We start from the raw sequence: 20,065 nt of genomic DNA, 5'->3' as shown, positions 1-20,065 counted from the left end.
CTGTTATTGTACATTTTATGGATAATTCAATCATCTCCAGGAGAAAAGACAGACTTTAATAAAGGAAGATATTTATATCTTTGATATCATTCAAAAATCCCCAGAGCCCCCCGCCCCACCCCCATTAACATGGATTCAGATTGCTTCAGAAGTGTTAGGAAAATGAGATGATCCCCACTGATTTCGAGTCCTGTAAATAACAACCAACTGCTCTGAATGGAAGACACTCCTAGAATCTGATACATACAGTCCTAAAAATGCATTCCAAGGTCAGGGCAATAAACTAGGTTGCTCTGCCCAGCACCCTCCATCCTGCGAGTTTCTCAGTTTGAGTGAAACCCATGACTGTCTGGCATGTATGTCCATGCACAGCAGAGACGTGGTTTCGGTTTTAAAGAGGAGGAAATGCAGCCTGGTGAGCTTGTGTCAGTTCTGGAAAAACCATATGACCATTTAAAAGACAGAACACCTGGACCTGATGGGAGAGGTCACTAGGACATGGCAAGGATTCTTGAAGTCTTGACATGCAAACCTCTTGCTTTACTAAATTATTACACAGGAAGATCTGTGTAGTGCAAGGGTAGAAGGCACTTCATTTAGGTTAAATATTAAAAATAGGCCCAACTCTGATATCCTTGAGGTTTCTGGGATGGAGAAGCGTGGGTTGGATGATAGCGTAATTAGATACCTTCATGGTTGACTGAACAAGAATGCCCCAAAGGAAGTGGATCACATATTCATTCATCAAACACTTACCTTGTTTCTAGTATGTACAGTGGACCTTAATTATTCAGTGTCAGCATGGGGCAAATGGTATGCCAGAACTCTATTTTCAGTTCTATTCTGTTCACCATTTTATTAGTGTTTTGGTTATCATATTTAGAGGTAACAGAAGGCTAAAAGGGATGCCTAATATATTACTGCAATTAATATTCAAACATATCCTGAGAAGCTGGAAGTGATGGCACAAAACCAAAAAAATAAAGATGAACGAGAATAAATATACATGCCCTGCCCTTGGTTTCAATAGCTCAATTAGTCTAATAGCAGGGTTGGAGCAATCTGACTTAAGAACAGTTCACATCAAAGAGCCAAGGAATTTTCTGTTTGACCATCCATTCAATATGAACCAACAGTTGGGTATGGTGCCTAAAAGGTGGCGTAACTATAAGCTTCATTTTAAAAAGCACAGTATTCCCAATAACGGAATGAATACTGCAGGAGCATACAGCACCAGTAAAGCCACAAAGTCCTGAGGCAAGGGGACACCGGCAGGCATGCCCAGGGTGGAGCGATGGGGTTAGTGGGAGGTCTGGACCCAAGACAGGTAAGTAACAGCTGAGGCAGCTGAAGATGTGTGGCCTGGGGGACAGAAAAAAGCCGGAGCAGAGGTGCAATGCTCAGATCTATAAAGGGCCCTCCGTGGAAGGCAGGAGAGCAGAACTGACCTCCAAATTACATTGATACACAGTTGACCCTTGAACAACACGGGTTTGAACTGCGCAGGTCCACTTATACGGGGATTTTTGTTTCAATGAATACCTGCAGTACTACATCATCTGCAGCTGGCTGAATCTGAGGAGGCAGAACCACCTACATGGAACGTCGACCAGGGAGCTCGAGCATCGGGGGCTCCTGGAACCAATCCCTCGCAAATACTGAGCGACGACTGTATACAGTAGAAATGAGAAAGTCATCAGAACTGTTAAAATGAGCTGGGCTGCCTCATGAGGTAGGGATCCCCGTGTCATCCCAAGTGTTGAGGCAGAGTTTGGAGACACAAACTGATGGTCCCATGTGGAAGAGAGACAGAATCATAGGGATGAGAGGGGGAGAAAACGTACAGGGCACCGCTGCACTCCACCTAGCACTAATCAGGGACTGCAGGGGGCGTGGCATACCGTGTTAGAGGCGGAGTTGATTAAGGAAGTGAGAGAGAGATCTTCATACTTCACAGGCTTGCCAGCAGGGACCCCCCCCAGCACATCACACAGCACCAGGCTCAATAAGCCCACCTAGTGGTGATCCAGGGCACAGCAGCGCTGAAACCCCAGAGGGAAAATCCTACAGAGTCAGAGGTGGAGAACGGTGGATGCTATCACGCTGTGTAAACAAGCTCTCTCTCCCTCTAGGGTCACCAAAAGCAAGTTCAAGTCTGCACCAGGGTGCAGGACCCTTCAGTCAGTGAAGTGACACATGCCACACAGGGCTGGGAAGGCAGGGATCTGCCATGACCATCTACAGCTGAGATATTAGTGGAATGAGGACAGGCAGGAGAAAAGAGTCCTTCTCTTTATATTATTAGCACCAAGAATAACAGTTTTGGGGGGCCCTGTTCATCTATAGATTTGGGGGCAATGAATACAGCGACTAAATGTAATGTAATAATTTAAAAAATTAAATCCACCTGTAAGAATACAGTTGCATTTGGGTGTTCCCTGGCTCAGGGAAGCTCTGAGGGCAACAAACTGACTCGGAGTCACTGTTCTGATCACATCTCCATATCCTCGATGGAAAGATGCTGGAGGGGACTCTTCAAGACGCACAGCCGCTCTGCTGCCCTTCCTCCACTGAACTCCTCTGCTTGGCATGGAGCTAACCCCGCCCCCCCCCCCCACTCCCTCCTCCCTAAGTCGGGCTCCCTCATCTGCTTCTAATGTCAGCATACTAGAGCGACAGGCTTCCTCAAGCCTGGGCGAAGCTCTTCCTTGCTTCCTGGCTTCTGCCATTATCGTATCTCATCCACGTGACGATTGTGACACCGGGGGGTGTTTCTAGTGGGTTTTGCCACCTCTGGAAAAACAGGGAGATCTGTCCTCTGGGTGGGTCCACCGCATGGGGATGTGGCCCACTGCTGTGTCCGCAGGACGTCAGGCCTGAGAGAGGAGGGCAGAGGGGCAAGGCCCACAGCTGGGCTGGGCTGTCCCTGGCTCACGTGGGATGTCGCCGCAGCATCTGAGCAGCCAGTGTCCCCTGGCAGCCTGCCCGTGCTGGAACTCCTGGAAAGGCTCAAGGAAAAAGAATCGCTTGAAGGGATATCCATCTGGACCGAAACCGGTCCCAAATGAATTGTCCAAGCGACGTCGAGTTTGAGTTTTTAAGAAAAGCCGGAAATGCTTTTCTGTCAAGACCTTCCCTGGTTCAGTACGTAAGCAAATGCCTTTCTGCTCTCAAGGGCTGTGTGTGCCAGATTAGCTACCCCGGGACACGGGAATCTCTGTTTACCCACCACTCTGGCTGGAGGCTGGGAACCACAGGTGCTTTCCACGACCCCACAGCAGTTCTCACCCTGCTCCTGAGCGAATTGTTTTAAGGACAGAGGGACTGCTGTGACGAGGTGCAAAGAACTGGCCACAGTCACATGGTTAGAATTGGGGTTAGGAGACGAGGATCTGTCAATTTGTGACTCTTGATCGAATGTTCTTAGCACAACAGTGAGGAATCTCACTTCAGAAGTCGCTCAGCACTCACTGCTGTGGGCATCGTTGGAATATCAGGATAAAACGTTATTACTGATAGGAAGGTAACAAATTAATATTCTTACTAGTACCAGTAGGGGGAGGACACAGAGAGTGGTAGAAAGAACAGGCTGGGGTGTAGGTAAAGGACAAGTTCAAAGCCTGGCTTCATCTGCAAATAACAAGTGTTGTCGAGGACAGCGGGGACGTGGAGAAAAGGGGACTCTCCTGCACTGCTGGTGGGAATGCAAATTGGTGCAGCCATTGTGGGAAACAGTATGCAGGTTTCTCAAAAAACAGAACTACCGTATGATCCAACAATCCCATTCCTGGGCATATATCTGAAAAAAACCCCAAAACACTCATTTGGAAAGATATACGCACCCCAATGTTCATAGCAGCGTTATTTACAATAGCCAAGATATGGAAACAACCTAACTGTCCATCAACAGATGAATGGATAAAGAAGATGTGGTATATTTATACAATGGAATACTACTTGGCCCTGAAAAAGAATGAAACTTTGCCATTTGCAGCAACATGGACAGACTGGGGGGGGGCATTACGCTAAGTGAGGTAAGACAGAGAAAGAAATACAAAATGATACTGCTTATACGTGGAATCTAAAAATACAACAAACTAGTGAATACAACATAAAAGAAGCAGGCTCACAGATATAGAGAACAAACTGGTGGCTACCAGTGCAAAGGAGACAGAGGCAATATTGGGGTGGAGGAGGGGGAGGTACAAACTTTTGGGTGTAAGATAGGCTCAAGGATGTCTTGTACAACACGGGAAATAGAGCCAATATTTTGTGGTAACCGTAAATAGAAAGTAACCTTTACAAATTGTATAAAAATTAAAAAAGAAAAAAAACCCAACAACCCTGGCCTCACTCCTACTGCCTATGGAATCTTTCTCTTTCTTGTAATTTTTATTTTACTCCAAATTATACACGTGTCCAGTTTAGAGAGTAAGTATCTCCACAGTGTGTAATCTTATAGGTAATATCTCTGCCTATAAAATGGGGAGGAATTAGTAGGCACAGTGCCTGGCATCGGGCACACACTCAATAAACGCTCACCATCCTAACTGTAACTCGGCAAATGCTTCTTCCTGAATCCCTTGTTTTCACCCACACTGATGTATCACTAATCTCTCCTGGTTCTGTGATCAAATCAACACAATACCTTCAAACTCTCAATCCTTTCCAGCATCTGGGTTTTTCCTCACACCTGTGATTTACACAAAAGAAAAAGCCATGGATGTTTCAGAATTTATTTTCTTTCTTCAGCTGGTAGAAGGGATTATAGTTATAATGGCTCCCAATGCACAGGCCCCCATTCACACCCAAAAGCATGAAAGCCACTCCACAGGTACAAGTAGAATCAACAGAAAGGTGAGATGCTAAACTCGAGCCTGGCGTGTCTCTGTAAGGGTTAAGTGTGATGGTTCCTGGTTCCACTCTGTCTGCTCTTCCTCAGATGAGTAATTCCCCAAAGGCATGGTGGGGAAATGCAGAATCTTCTTTCCACATCCCACAGGGAAGGCTGCCAGCTGTCTTCTCACACACACTCTCATAAGCTCTGCTACACACCACACAGCAAGGGGCCCGTGGTAGCTGGAGGGGGAGCTTAGTCAGATTCTCTCAACTACCAGGGTGCTGGGGTTCCAGGAGATTAGATGGCCCAAGTTTACAAACAGAGAACACGAAAATCTCCAAAAGTCAGAAAAATGCCTTTCTGGAACTGAGGCAGTCTGAGAGAGTCTGAAGCATTTGTTGCCCTTGATGTGGGCGAGTGGAAGGAAAGTGGAAGGTTCTGTATAATCTTGAACTAACAAGTCATGCCTCCTGGGAGTTCCATGTTGGGGTCCCTTCTGTGGTTGTCTTCCAGTCTCTGGGACACTATACAACTCTACCACCATCTTGGCTACAAAGGCCCTGAGACCTCCTGGGACCCAGCAAAACAGGCAGGACAGAAGCCACTGGGGCTTTCTTTGTGTAGACTATAGATAGCAATGCTTTTCATACAAGCAACAGCCAGTGTGTTATCATCCCATTGTAAAGACCAGCACACGGAGGCTTAGCGTGTTCAGGGACTCCCCTAAGGTTACGTGGCTCATAAATGGCAGAAATAAGATGAAAACCTTGATTCATCTGATACAAACACCTGGGTTCCAGTTCTCGGATTATGCAGTAGATCTGCTGGTATATAGTGCAGGATTAACCTTACCCAAACAGACGTCTGGCCTTTGTCTTTGGCTACTGGGAGGTCCTGCCTATAGAAGTATGTCTGTTTGCCTGGGGGCTTTGACCACCAGTCTAAAATATAATTTATGAGGGGGGCTTTGGGCCCCATGCGATATCAGTGCCAACCTCTGGAGGAATTAAAAGACTAAAGTTACGCACCCAACCTCCGGGAGGAGCTGAGGATAAAAGATCAACCACGTGGGTGGTATGAGACTGAGCTCCAAGAAAATCTCTAGACACCGGGGCTCGGATGAGCCTCGATGGGTGGCAGTACTGTGTGTGTACTGTCACACTGCAGGACTGGGAGAAGGTAACGCCCTCCATGACCCCACGAGGAGAGGACACCTGGAAGCCCCGTGTTTGGACCCCTCCAGACCTCTGCCCTATATGCCTCTCCCTTGGTTGATTTTAATCTGTATCCTTTCTCTGTAGGAAACTGTGAATGTGAGTACAGCAGCTTTCAGGGAGCTCTGTGCTTCTTTCGAGTCAATGGATGAATCTGAGGGTGGTATGGGGGACTCCCCCCACCCCAGAACCTATAAGTGGTGGGAGAAGTGAGGGCAGTTCTTGTGGGAACTGTTCTCTAACTTTGTAATTGGCTCATAAACTCCTTCTTATAGTACGTGATGATTATACACTTAAAAAATAGATCAAGTAATAAAATAAGCATAATAAATGAAGTTTGTCGGGGTTCAGGGAAAAGAATGTAACATGCACCAAGGACCAGATAAATCCAAATCTCTACATCCCAAAACAGTGGCCTGTGGCCAGGCAGATGAATGGAACAGAATGAGGGAGGAAAACACTGCCTGGTACAATCTGATCTGGTTTAGGGCCCCATAGGGAAAGTCTCCCTGTGGCAATTACCCAGTGGCACACACATGTAAGCAGCACTGAGTGTGTCACCTTTCTGCATACAGAGTTCTAGGTGTTGGAGCAATGGGGGCAACCCATCAGCTACTTGCTGGTGTCTCAATATTCTCGGTCTGCTGTGTGGATCTGACTTACTAGAAGTCTCCCAAGGCCCCATGGGTGCTGAACATCCCAACAGACCAAATACAGGGCTGGGCTCCATCATCTGGCTCTCCAGAGTTGTTTGGTTTTTTTTTTAAACAAATTTATTTTTTATTTATTTATTTTTGGCTGCGTTGCGTCTTCATTGCTGCCAGTGCTTTCTCTAGTTGCGGCGAGCAGGGGCTACTCGTCGTTGTGGTGCGCGGGCTTCTCTTGTTCCGGAGCACAGGCTCTAGGCACGTGGGCTTCAGTAATGGCGGCATGTGGGCTCAGTAGTTCTGGCTCTTGGGCTCTAGAGCGCAGGCTCAGCAGCTGTGGCGCATGTGCTTACTTGCTCCGCGGCATGTGAGATCTTCCTGGACCAGGGCTTGAACCCGTGTCCCCTGCATCAGCAAACGGACCCTCAACCACTGCGCCACCAGGGAAGCCCCGGCAGGCAGATTCTTAACCGCTGCGCCACCAGGGAAGTCCCTCTCCAGAGTTTTGAGGAAGTACTTCCTCCAGATCACAGAGGATACTGTGTGCATGCCTGGGACAGTCCAAGCTGGTTTTGCTGTGTTCCTCAACAGAGAAAGGGACAAAGAAAATGGGGTATATCCATACAACAGACTATAATTCAGCCTTACCACGGAATGAAATTCTGATACGGGCTATAAGCTGGATAAATCTTTACAAAACATTATGCTACGTAGAAGAAGCCAGACACAAAACGACAAATATTATATGATTCCACTTGTGTGTGGTCCACCTAGAGCAGGCAAATTCACAGAGACAGAAAGTAAACAGAGGTCACCAGGGGCTGGGGGCAGGGGTAATGGGGAGTTACTGTTGAGAGTGTACAGTTAGTCTGGGACGATGAAACAGTTCTGGAGCTGGATAGTGGTGATGATTGCACAAAAATGTGAATGTACCTAATGCCACGGAAATATAGACTTAAAAATGGTTAAAATGGTAAATTTTATGTTATATATATTTTATCTCAATTAAAAAAACTTAAATTACATATCATGATTTTAAAAGTTTGCAAACCAACTGCAGTTTTGTTTTTAAACTTCACAGTGCCCCCCCTCCCCCCAAAGTTCTGCTTGGAGCTGCGTGGATCCCCCCAAATACCTGCTAGAGTTAGCCTGCTTTCCATGGCTGGACTTTGGGGTGCCTCTAAGCTCTTAAACTTGTGTGCATTTTCACAATGAGAACTGGGAACCATAAGAAGTTAAGAAGCATCTGGCGAGGGTGTGGAGAAAAGGGAACCCTCCTGCACTGTTGGTGGCAATGTAACTTGGTGCAGCCACTAGGGAGAACAGTATGGAGGTTCCTCAAAAAACTAAAAATAGAACTACCATATGAGCCAGCAATCCCACTCCTGGGCATGTATCCGGAAACACTGGAACTTGAAAAGATACATGCACCCCAATGTTCGTTGCAGTACTATTTACAACAGCCAAAACATGGAAACAACCTAAACGTCCATTAACAGATGCATGGATAAACAAGATCTGGTACATATATACAATGGAATATTACTTAGCCATTAAAAAAAACCGAAATAATGCCATTTGCAGCAACATGGATAGACCTAGAGATTATCATACTAAGTGAAGTCAGTCAGAAAAAGAAAGACAAATACCATATGATATCACTTATCTGTGGAATCTAAGATGTGACACAGATGAACTTATCTACAAAACAGAAACAGACTCAGACATGGAGAACAGACTTGTGGTTGCCAAGGTGGGTGGGGTGGGGGAGGGATGGCTTGGGAGTTTGGGATGAGCAGATGCAAACTATTATATATAGAATGGATAAACAACAAGGTCCTACTGTATAGCACACGGAATTATATTCAATATCCTATGATAAACCATAAGGGAAAAGAATCTGAAAAAGAATGTATATATATGTACAGCTGAATCAAAGTAACATAACATTGTAAATCAACTATACTTGAAAAAAAGTTAAGAAACATCCACAGAAGGCAGCACCCCACCCTCAAACTATCCCATCCCTGCCCACTCAACACAGAAGGCTGGCCAATATCGCTGCCCTTGTGTTCTCCCCTTGGCTCCATCATCAGGTAATGTCAGTCCCACCTGCTAAATCAGGGGTCAGTAAACTTCAGTGAAGGGCTGCCCGGTAGATATTTTCAGCTCTGCAGGCAGTACAGTCTATCGGAAGGCCTCCACTCTGCCGGCGCAGCATGAAAGGCGCCCTAGATCATCCATAAACAGATGGGTGCAGCTGTGTCCCGTTCCAGCTCAAACGCACTTGGCTCAAGGCCTTTGGGTATGTGGATTCCCTCAGCTCTATCTGAACACTCTCCACTCCAGCCACCACCCCTGCACAATGCCCCTTGCTGCTTGTTTTCTAACCCAGAGGTTCTCCTACCCAGATTTCCCAGATGACATGGAGGCTGCCTGTCTGGGGACCATACTTTGAGAACCATGGCTCTAACCTATCTTCGAGGTCTTTTCTTTTTTTTTTTGCTGTGGATCATTTTTTTTTTTTTTAAGTCTTTATTGAATTTGTTACAATATTGCTTCTGGTTTGTTTGTTTGTTTGTTTTTATGTTTTTGGCCACAAGGCATGTGGGATCTTAGCTCCCTGACCAGGGACAAAACCCACACCCTCTGCGTTGGAAGGTGTAGTCTTAACTAGTGGACCGCCAGGGAAGCCCCCCAGGTCACTTATTTTAGGTTCTCCCCACCCGAACCCCATGCCCTCTCCTCTGCACTGCTTAAGACCATGCTTTATCTTATCACATACACACCATCCTCTAACCGTCTGCAATCCCCACCTAGGCTAACACTGCCGCTGGCTCCGTGCCTTTGCCCATAACGGCCCCCCTGACTGCGACTTTCTTTTGTAATCATTCCTAACATCTTGACAAAGCCACTCAAGACCACTGCAATGTTGCACGGCCCTTCCTTCGCTCAGGCTCACCAGCACTTATATAATGTGTTCATTGTATTCTATTCTTATTTTCATGCCTCTTTCTCGTTAGACTGTAAACTCCCTGTGCTGGATACAGACTGAATTTCATAACCCTGTGGGATTCTAGGGCTGCTGTCCTTTCTTTGTCGGTTGACGGTTCTCATCCCATGTCTGTTGCTGTTCTGTCTCCCTTAGAAGTTGGCTACTAAAAGGCAAAGTGTTTCTGGATCTTCTTCTAAATTTTTGGATGTGATCGTACAGTGTTGGATCAAAAGTGGAACTCATGACAGAGAGACATAAAATACTGTGTATCTGAAAAACATCTGCACTTAGAGATTCCATTTCTAGCACAGATTCTCACGTGAGATTATGAACCCCAGATAATTCCCGCAGCAAGAAGTTAAAGCACACCCTATGAGATGTTTTGAAAGATGTGGGCTACACATCTTTAACCTCTAAAAATCCGCATCCCATTCTCCAAAACTCTGTCCGGACTGTCCTTGCATTAATCCCAAGGAAAGGCTGCTGACCGTCTTTGGATTTACTGGAAGGAATATGGATTTACAAAGACAGCAATTTTACTGAAACCAGCCTAGATCAAGCATAGAAAGAGAGATGACCTTATAAAGATCAGCCATGATAAGAATTCTCTCTGAAATAAATGTTTGTTTTAAAACCAGGGGTGTGACTCACACTCGCTGAATGGGTGGCTGAGTTCTGACCCTCAAAAGATGAATGGTTCATTTTGAAAAGCAGAGCAAGTGGGAAACCTACACTCTACCTCTATTGTTTTCTCCAGAGGGAGGCTGCGCAGTGGAGCCCAAGATGCCCCGAGTCGTTTCCAATCACCGGCAAAAGGGACAATGGGATGGCTTGCTCCCTGCAGCTGTTTTCAATCAAAACGCTGAGTTAATTACCACGGCCCCTCCCGGGGCTCACAGGCAGCCCAGCACGAAGCTGGTGGAACATTAAGGACGCTGAATGAGCTGCCAGAAATTTGGCTGCCAAATTACCCCTCCTCACCTTGGCTCGGCACCATTAACTTAATCAGGTATTCATTCAATAAGAACATTTTACACTCTCCCTGGAAGGCTGCCGCTGCCCTCCGAATGTGGCACACTGTCAAGCAGACAGCACTCAGCAGGAAATGTCAGGGACGGTTTTAGCTTCTTTGATTTAATTTCGGGTCTGGGAAGAAGGGAATCCCCCGCTCCAGGCAGGACTTCTTGCCTACGCCATGAAGGGAGGCTATGATGAAGAGCTTGTCAAAGACTAAGGAGAAGACAGGCTTTGCTTATTCTGTACACTTAGAGACAGCCCACGCTTTACGCCATAGCTCTCACTGCTGGGCAATCAACAGACGGTTGACTTTGATGTCACAGAGACCTGGGAGAGACTGGTGGCTTTTGGCATTTGGTGATTGGTGACTTCAGGGGAGGTATTCAACTTTCTAATCTTCAGTTTCCTCTTTAAGAAAATAGAGATAATCATAAGCTCTATTTCATGGGATTCTTAGGGAACAGCACGCGACAATGCATTGCCCAGCACGCAGGCTGGAGAACCTCATAGGAAGTTGCCCCAGCAATGAACCGCTTCCAGGCATCAAATGACCTCCCCTTAAGGTGGCTGAGGGCACAGGACTGGGATTCTAGTTGCCAGAGTTGGAATCCTGGCTCCTTCGCCCACCGGCCGTGCCTCCGTTTCCCTATCTCTATAGTGAGAATAATACCAGTACTCAGCCCACGTAGGCTTGTTGGGAGTTCACACCTTCAAAGAACATAGACCAGGGCCTGGCCCACCGCACGACCTATAAATATTGGCCGCTGACGTTACAATTCCCTCCTGAGAAGGGCCCTCCCCCTCCCCGCTTCCTTCACTTGGGTCATATTTTCACCTGTATTGAGAACACACACTTGGAAGACCCTGCGACTCCAAGCAACTCCCTGACCCATCACAAAACAAGCAGCGCCTTAGTGGATATTAGTACCTGTGTAGTCAGCAATGAATGTGTATATGGCATCTTCAGGGACGCAACTCCCTATGGGTCTTCCTTGTTGCTGCACATCCTGTAAGTACAGGCACTGACTCTCTTTGTTCTAGGCTTTTTTCTTTTAATTGAAGTATAGCTAAGTTACAGTATTTGTGTTCGTTTCAGGTGTACAGCATAGTGATTCTGCTTTTTTGCAGATAATATTCCATTATAGGTTATTGTAAGAGATTGGGTATAATTCCCTGTGCTATACAGTAAATCCTTGTTGTTTATCTATTTTATGTATAGTGGTTTGTATCTGTTAATTCCATACTCCTAATTTATCCACCCCCCCTTCCTGGATTATTTTTTTAAGGATGTTTGTATAGGTTCTAGCCTTAGAAGATCTCTTCCTCCAGAGCTAAGGGGCAGGTTTGTTTGCTGCCCAGTGTAATAAATATAATAACTGCCTCTGAGGTTAAAAAAAAAAAACAAAAAACCACGCACTTGCCTCCCCTGAGTTCTTTCCTGGGTTACTTCATGCAACACACGTGCCACTCAACTGCAGTGAAGACGCTGGGTACAACAGTCTCTAAAAGGTTCCTTGCTTCACCTCCGCTAACAAGGAATTTCAAGTCTCAGCAGCTCAGAAAGTTTACTAAGTCTCTAGAACTTCTTCTAGAAAATAATCCATACTAGTGCATTGATATTTTTTCCCCCTAACTGGACTAAAGCCTTGCCTGCAGAACAAATGATCAATCACATCTACATTCCAAAATAAAATTCAGATGCACTCACGTTTTAAATGTGGAGGTGTTCGTATTATCTGTTGTCTTCCTGCAGTATCAACAGAAGCCTTCTGGCTTATTTGAACGTGGAGCACGGTACCCATTTTAGACACAACTACTTATCACAAATTAAATCAGTCCTTTTTCTATTTAACCTCTCTGGAATACCCATGCCCTAATGAGAATCTCTGCAACATTACAAACGCACAAAAAATGGCCAGTTATTTTATTTAAGACCCTAATAGCAAATGAAAGGCAACAAATAATGCTGCTGGAGGCTGCAGGCATCGAGTGACTATAATCTATAACAGGCAATAAAATGTTTAATGGACAGACAGAAATGCAAAGAAGTAAGTCGGTGCCCTGTTGACCACAAAGCTCATTTTCTTCACTAGCACCGTGGCCTCGAAAGACAGTTCACCTCGCTGAGCCTCCGTCTCCTTGTCTCCTCATCTATAACACGTGAACGACGATGATAATGTTTTCAAAAGATTGCTGTGCGATGAAAGAAGACGATGTATGTGGAGAAAGTGCAACGTCTATCACAAAAAATCCGAATACGTTCTTTTTCCTGAACGTCAGCTCCAACTGCCTGTCAGGAATCTTCAAACTTCCCCTTATCACCCATCTCAAACCAGCATCTACACTCTGCTTCCACACTGGGGCCATTGTTTTGCACCATCTTCCCAGGTCCAAAGCAGCATTGATTCTGATGACTCCTTACCACTTAACCACTTACCACTCCCCTAGAGGTATCGATCTTTCTTCAAAATGTCTCAACCATTAGGGAAAAAAGCCTCACACCTGTCCCTTTTTTTTTTTCCCATCCCACCCCAGAGTAAGGAATTTGGCCTTTGTTCCCGACGCCCAAAAAGGACTAGACTTTGCCTTTGGCTTCTGGGAGATAATCTATGCCATACCTAATAGGAGAGTATAGGGTGGGGGGGCCCTGAGTCACAGCAAGTTACTTAACCCAGGGCTCTGCATCCTCATTTTAAAATGATAATAATAACAACAGTATCTACCCTGCAGGGTTACGGTGACTAGTAAATGAGATTACGTATATTAGGCACTTAGTGCAATGCCCAAGCACAGGGTATGCACGCAATACAGTTAGCTAAGAAATGTTCCTCGTATTCAGTAGGAACTATATCCATAGTAACTCTTCCTTTAGAATTATGAGATGATGGAAATGGTCAGAATACTCTGAGAATTCTGTCAACATATTCAGTATTTGCCTTATTTGCCACAAAGCATTTTCATTTTGAGTTTCGCTGGTGTTCTTTTTCTAGGAAATCTATTACTTTTCCCGATTGATTTTTTTTTATAGTTCTGCTTCAGACTGAAGTATGTAGGATCAATACACTTTCCTTACAATGTAATTCCAACAGAGTGAAGGGAAACTAGGCCTCATTTCAGTGTTTTCAGCTCCTATCCATCAGCACCCCCTGATTTCACGATGTGGGCTACAGACAGTCCCAGATGCGTGCTGAGGACCCCACTACCTTCCTGGTCTCTCATGGAGTGTACTTTAGATTGGGAAATGGGAAAAAAAAAAAAGGCTTTTATTTTACTCTGAGATAATTTCTTAAAATAAGTTAGGCTTTTCCTAAAATAAGTAAAAATATAAATAAAAGAGGCTCCCATTAGAAATGTCTTAGCGTTAAGTAGAAAAAATGCACTCCTTTGATTTTCAGACATATGACCTCCCTGTCTGATACACTCATTTTTTCATAAGAACATGTCTCAAAAATTGGGATCTTTCTCTGCTCTGTAGGTTTGAAAAATCTATAGTTTGCTTCCCTTTTGCTCTGGTTACCTCATGGGGTGGTGGGAAGCCTGGTGAAAGCCAGCAGGAAAGCAGCCACTGAGTCGATTAATAATGTTTCCAAGGTAAATGATACGATGAACCCGTCCGTCATAAGCCTAGTTAGTAAAATATACAAAGTGTCAGCTCCTGAGAACTTCACAGAAAGCTCTCAACAGGCAATCAGAAAGGGAGCAGCCTGGGAGGCTTCCCCAAGCCGCAGTCAGGTAGGAGTTAACACTTTAGTCGGATGGGTTTTGTTTTCTGTTTCACAGCTGATTTGAAATTTTCCTCAAGGACAGTGTGGAAGATGTTTAAGTAAATGCATGGATTTACAAGCTTGCCCACACTGACTGCCAGGACCACTTCGTGGTGAATGTTCAGGATGGTGGGAGATCTTTAGTGACCATAAATGACCACAGCCAGACACATCCCGAAGACTGGCTTTGTGGTTCAACAGAAGCATGATGGGAAAGTTACAGTCAGATTCAGTAACAGAGGAGGGCGGTAGGTGTGTCTAGATGTGGGGATCTAAGAAAATATACCCCTCAGAAGGGATTATTTTAACAAGGCAGAAAACAATTTCCCTGACAGAAACGTGGCAGGGAAAAGAGCTCAGAGAACAGGGAGAGCTGTTGTGGGCGGGGGGGGGGGGGGGACGACGACAGCTTTAGAACGTTGTGAAAGTCTCATTAAAAACAACCACAAACACGCTTGGCCATTATCCAAATGAGTGAAAAATGGCTTTGTCTATGAGAAAAAAGAAATTAAAACTGTTCTAAGCATTACGTTTCTAGATCACAATTGTACATGAATACATTACAGTGAGGGCTCCCTGAGCCGGTTATCAGAAACACTTGTGACTCTAAAAATACACATTCTCTGTAGTTGTCCAAGATTCAGCAGATCCGTGCTGGGACCCAAGAATCTATATTTTTAAAAACTCCTCTGGTGATTCTGATCAGCAGCTAAGTTTGGGAACCTACTATACCAGACCCACTGGCAGCATGTGAGAAACATCTGGGGAAATTTTTTAAAAATCCTGCCGGTCAGACTACATCCCAAGCCCACCATGTCATAAAGCCTAGGGTGGGACCAGGCACCCAAAATTTCATCCTAGGTTGAGAATCACCACTTAGACCCTAAGTTCACATTCATTAACATACCCACCACCCCGGTACCTGACATACAGCAGGGCCTCCACCATAAAGCCAGACGCATGCCGTTTCTAAAGCCTACAGACGTTCCAACTATAGAAAAACACAAATGAAATGCCGAGTTCAGAACAACCTATGAATGTACTGAGCTCCAAATTTATTTGTCAGCCTAGATGGAATTTGCTTTTCTTAAACCATGCTTTTCCCAGAAAACAAAATCTAGCGTTTTTTTTTTTTTTGAGATGTTTACAGGATAATTTCCTATGATTTTGGGGGGCAGAGTGCTGCAAGGAGCCCTGGGTTGCTCAAAGGCCAGCCTCTAGGTCAAGAGGAAAGCCTGGCTGGCTGGGGCCTAACGTTGTCTGGCCTGTGACACAGACAAGAAATACTCATCCATGTCAGGCCCGCAGTTCTGATAAGCCGGAAGCTCCGTGCAGCCACGGCCGTGTTGCTCAGCTTACATCTTAGAGTCAGGAGCACAGACAGCCTCCGTCGCCACACCCTGCCAGCTACATGCTCCTCTGTCCTGTAACACATCTGACTTCAGTACACCCTGAGTCTCCAAATCCCCTTGTGCACGGCTTTCCTCCTCCTCCCTCCCTTCAGCAAAGACCTCTTGTTGCGTATAGCATCACTGCCTCTAACTGGCTGCATAAAAGAGAAGGCAGGTCCACAGCTTTTTCCCTTGGCCTGATCCAGGCTTGCTTCAGGTGGCTGAGAGCAGAATCCAGTCCACTTTGCTGTCCACGGATGCCACTGTCCTTCTACATGACCTTGACATGAAGTCTCTGTATCAGGGCACCGAGCAGTGGTAATTCAACCGCACGGACAACCGCAGTGGTGCTTCGCTGCCGCCTTCCACACTCCTCAGTGCTAGGAACACCTACTCTTAGTGACAGGGGACGCACCTGCTGCTCTGCTAGCAGCCTCTTCTAAGTTAAGAAACAAAAAAGAGCAGTTTCAACCCTGATGGATGAGCTTGGTGGCAAAGAGGAGCCTCAGCTGCTGAGAAGGGCCTGGCTTTTCCCTCTCTGCTCCATGAGTCCTCACCCATCCTTTAGACTGACCACTAGAGCTACCCCCTCTTGCCTTCTCCTGTGACTGTAAGCTCCAAACACCACTCCTTAGAAACAGCAGATGAAGGGCTGACCTTGGCTGTGCCACCGATCAGGCTCACTCCTTCCTTGGGACCCCCCCGTCTCTCCTTCCTGAGAGCTCTGACCATCACCACGCCAAAGTAACAGGCACGCTGCCTCAAAACCTCGTGCTTACATCTATGCCACTTAGAGCAAGTAAAGCAAATGGCGAGCTTTCTCATCTCTGGACACGCGGAGACACCCAAGAAGTGATTCCCCCCCTCCTCCTATGTTTCTTGCCCACAGTGTCCACTCTTTGGACAAAAGAATCGGGGACCAATCCATGACCAAACGCACAGGTCATGGATTTTTTTACCTCTTCCTTCCTCATCCTCTTGACTTAGAAGTTTCAACATATATGTTTTTCTGACCTAAATTGGCCTTCAGTGGAAAAAAAGGTTCCACTGTTCTCTCTCATTGAGTTTCAAAGCTAAGGTGAACCGAAACAGGGCTGTATTTAATTCCCAGCATCATCTCTTTGCTGTTGGCAGTGTTCTGGGAATAGTGATATATTTTGCCCTTCAATGAATACTTTTTTTAGACTCTGTAGTCAAGGCCCAGATAATTGTTGGTATAGCGCTTTTCAATTTTCCTTGGCAGAGAGGTGGATTACATAACAAGGCCTCAGTTTCTCATTTTGTAAACTACCGAGAACAGTGTGAACTGTTCTAAAACTAAAGAATCATCATGAGACCAAGAAAGCTGCTTGCCATTCTTTGGGGGAAAGCACATAACTTATGCAGATTACCCTAGATTATCTGATTTTTTTAAATCCTAGCATACTAACTATGTACAAACTTCTTTTGAAGCAGGTTTCTCTTCTAACAGTAGCTCAAAGACAGCAAGCTGGTTTTTAAATTAAGTATTTGTCAAACATTTTGGAGAAGATAAATTTACGGAAACAAAATTTTGACAGTATTCAGGAAGCACACTTAAAAAAATATATACATATATATGCATTTAGTGTTGATATTCCGGAGGTCTAGATTCAGAGAGCAGGAATCATGGAATCGACTAATATAAAGGGCTGTGTGCGACTGTGAAATGGGGTATAATACCGTCTCTTTTTATCTTTTTCATCAGCATCCTTAAATGCTAGTTTCAGCCTAAAGCCAAGAAACCCAAATCAATATGAAATTTATACAAATTCCACATAGGTGTATATTTTTTAATAGTTATTCCATTTATACACTTATAGGTGGCAAAACTGACACCCAGAGACATCATGGGTGTTACCAAGGTCATATAACCTTGTTGTGGTTTTTTTTTTTTTTAAAGAAGATGTTGGTGGTAGAAGTTTATTAATTAATTTATTTTATGTTTGGCTGTGTTGGGTCTTCGTTTCTGTGCAAGGGCTTTCTCTAGTTGCGGCGAGCGGAGGCCTCTCTTCATCGCGGTGCGCGGGCCTCTCACTATCGCGGCCTCTCTTGTTGCAGAGCACGGGCTCCACACGCGCAGGCTCAGTAGTTGTGGCGCACGGGCCCAGCCGCTCCGCGGCATGTGGGATCTTCCCAGACCGGGGCTCCAACTCGTGTCCCCTGCATCGGCAGGCGGACTCTCCACCACTGTGCCACCAGGGAAGCCCCCCTTGTTGTGTGTTTTAATGAAATGCAGAATCAGGACAAGAATTCAGTCCCTCCAACTCCTACCGCATTACACTTTTCCCTCCACGCCCATCTCCCTATGCAGGAGGTTCCCGGGGTCTAGGCTAAAGGAGCAACGGTGAGTGTGGAAGAGAGGTGAGAAGAATAGGAAGGCTTAGTGATTGACTGAATTAAGCCAAAGGAATCCAGAGCGCTCAAGTGGGAATAAGAAGGGCACAATGCTATCGGATGAATGAAACAGGAAGGATGTTACTCTGGAGGAGGAGAGGATCAATAGTTTAAGACTCATTCAGCGTCACATGGCTCTCTGCCCGCCAAGACTCACTGCAAGGACAGAGAGCGGACCAGGATTTCAGAAGCAGTGCTAATTAACAGCCCAAGAGGGAAGCTGAGGCTGAGAGAGAGACACCAAGGAGGACAGGAAAAAAGGAAGGAGGGCTTCCCTGCTGGCGCAGTGGTTGAGAGTCTGCCTGCCGACGCAGGGGACGCAGGTTCGTGCCCCGGTCCGGGAAGATCCCACATGCCGCGGAGCGGCTGGGCCCGTGAGCCATGGCCGCTAGGCCTGCGCGTCCGGAGCCTGTGCTCCGCAACGGGAGAGGCCACAACAGTGAGAGGTCCGCGTACCGCAAAAAAAAAAAAAAAAAAAAAAAAAAAGGAAGGAGAGCAAACACCTTCTTGACCACCTTTCCTCAACAGAGGAAAGGTGGTCAAGAAGGTGGAAGCTAACTAAGACATTAACTCTATTAAATGGAGCTGAGAAACTGAGTAAGACGAACTAAGAAAGGCCACTGGTTAGACCAGTGGTTCTCGGTCCATGCTGAACATTAGAAGCACTGGTGAGCTTCTAAAAGATACTGACTCACAGTCCGGGTTAACGACCATTGGATTAAACTGTATGACCACAGATGACTTCAAAAAGAACAGTTTTATAGTCCTACTTTAAAGGAGGAGAATGGATACATGTACTAGGGGACATCTTGAATGTGTTCTCCAGGTCCTGTATTTAATGGCTACATTTGCATCATTGATTATCTTATTTTAAATTTATGTATGTCGATGGGAAATAATGTCCTTGAATAACATATTCAGCATTTGGAAACCTCATGCCTGGGATTATACTGGCTGAGCCTCCCACATCATCAAGCAAGTGCTTGAATAAACAGATGGGCTTTGTACAAGTGCCCTGAGAGCCAGGGAACATGATTAGGTTTCAATTCAAGGGAAGTAAACCTCTTGGAAAATACTGTTCTTGTGGTTTGCTTCCTCTTCAACGGATTTTTAAGCCTCGGGCTCACTCATGGGAGACCTTTAGCCAATCTCAAACTCCTCTGATGGTAAACTCGGTGAGAGGTAATGCAAATCGTTGTTAGTGACATGATCGCGCAGGTTTACATCTGAAGAGAGACAGTGGAGGACCACACCCTCCCCGCTACACACACACAGGCACACACAGTCCTGTCTCCATCATCCCAACACATCACTGGAGTCCTTCCCTAAAGTCGAAAACTGGATTCTAGAATAGCCCTGTCAATTTGTGATGGACCAACCCACCAAGGTAAGAGGTTTGAATCCAGCATGTGAGAATGTCTTTACCTATTCTAAGATAAATGACTCCCAGGGACCAGGCTGCATGTAGCTAGCAGCTTCTTCAATGTTGTTGTACATTTACAACAGGCATTTATTTTAGGTAATTAAAATGATCAATAGTTGATATTTCTCTGGGTCCCTATGGAAAGCAAGTAGTGTAATATCCAAAGCCATGAAGCATCCGAGAGGCAAGAAAAGTTAGGAAGATGGCTCTATACAGGGACAGTAACTTCACAGCCAATAGGGTACTAGTGATGATTATAAAATCCGGAGTAATCTGGGGGAAAAAGAGAGGAGATAGAACTTAATGTTTCACTCAAGTTCTGTTCTGAAACAGGACACAAAGAGGATGCTGCACCATTT

The 20,065-nt window shown here is 45.6% G+C and overlaps 1 protein-coding gene across 7 annotated transcripts in view; it reads right to left on the bottom strand.

Annotated features, from left to right (window-relative positions):
- ATXN1 (ataxin 1) overlaps nucleotides 1-20,065 on the bottom strand; it is a 406,204-nt gene that overhangs the window by 36,563 nt on the left and 349,576 nt on the right. The window lies entirely within an intron of this gene.

Source organism: Phocoena sinus, chromosome 11, assembly GCF_008692025.1.
Source record: "Phocoena sinus isolate mPhoSin1 chromosome 11, mPhoSin1.pri, whole genome shotgun sequence".
Lineage (NCBI taxonomy): Eukaryota > Metazoa > Chordata > Mammalia > Artiodactyla > Phocoenidae > Phocoena > Phocoena sinus.
The sequence above is the reverse complement of the archived record's forward strand: the minus strand, read 5'-3'. Positions and strand labels throughout refer to the sequence as shown.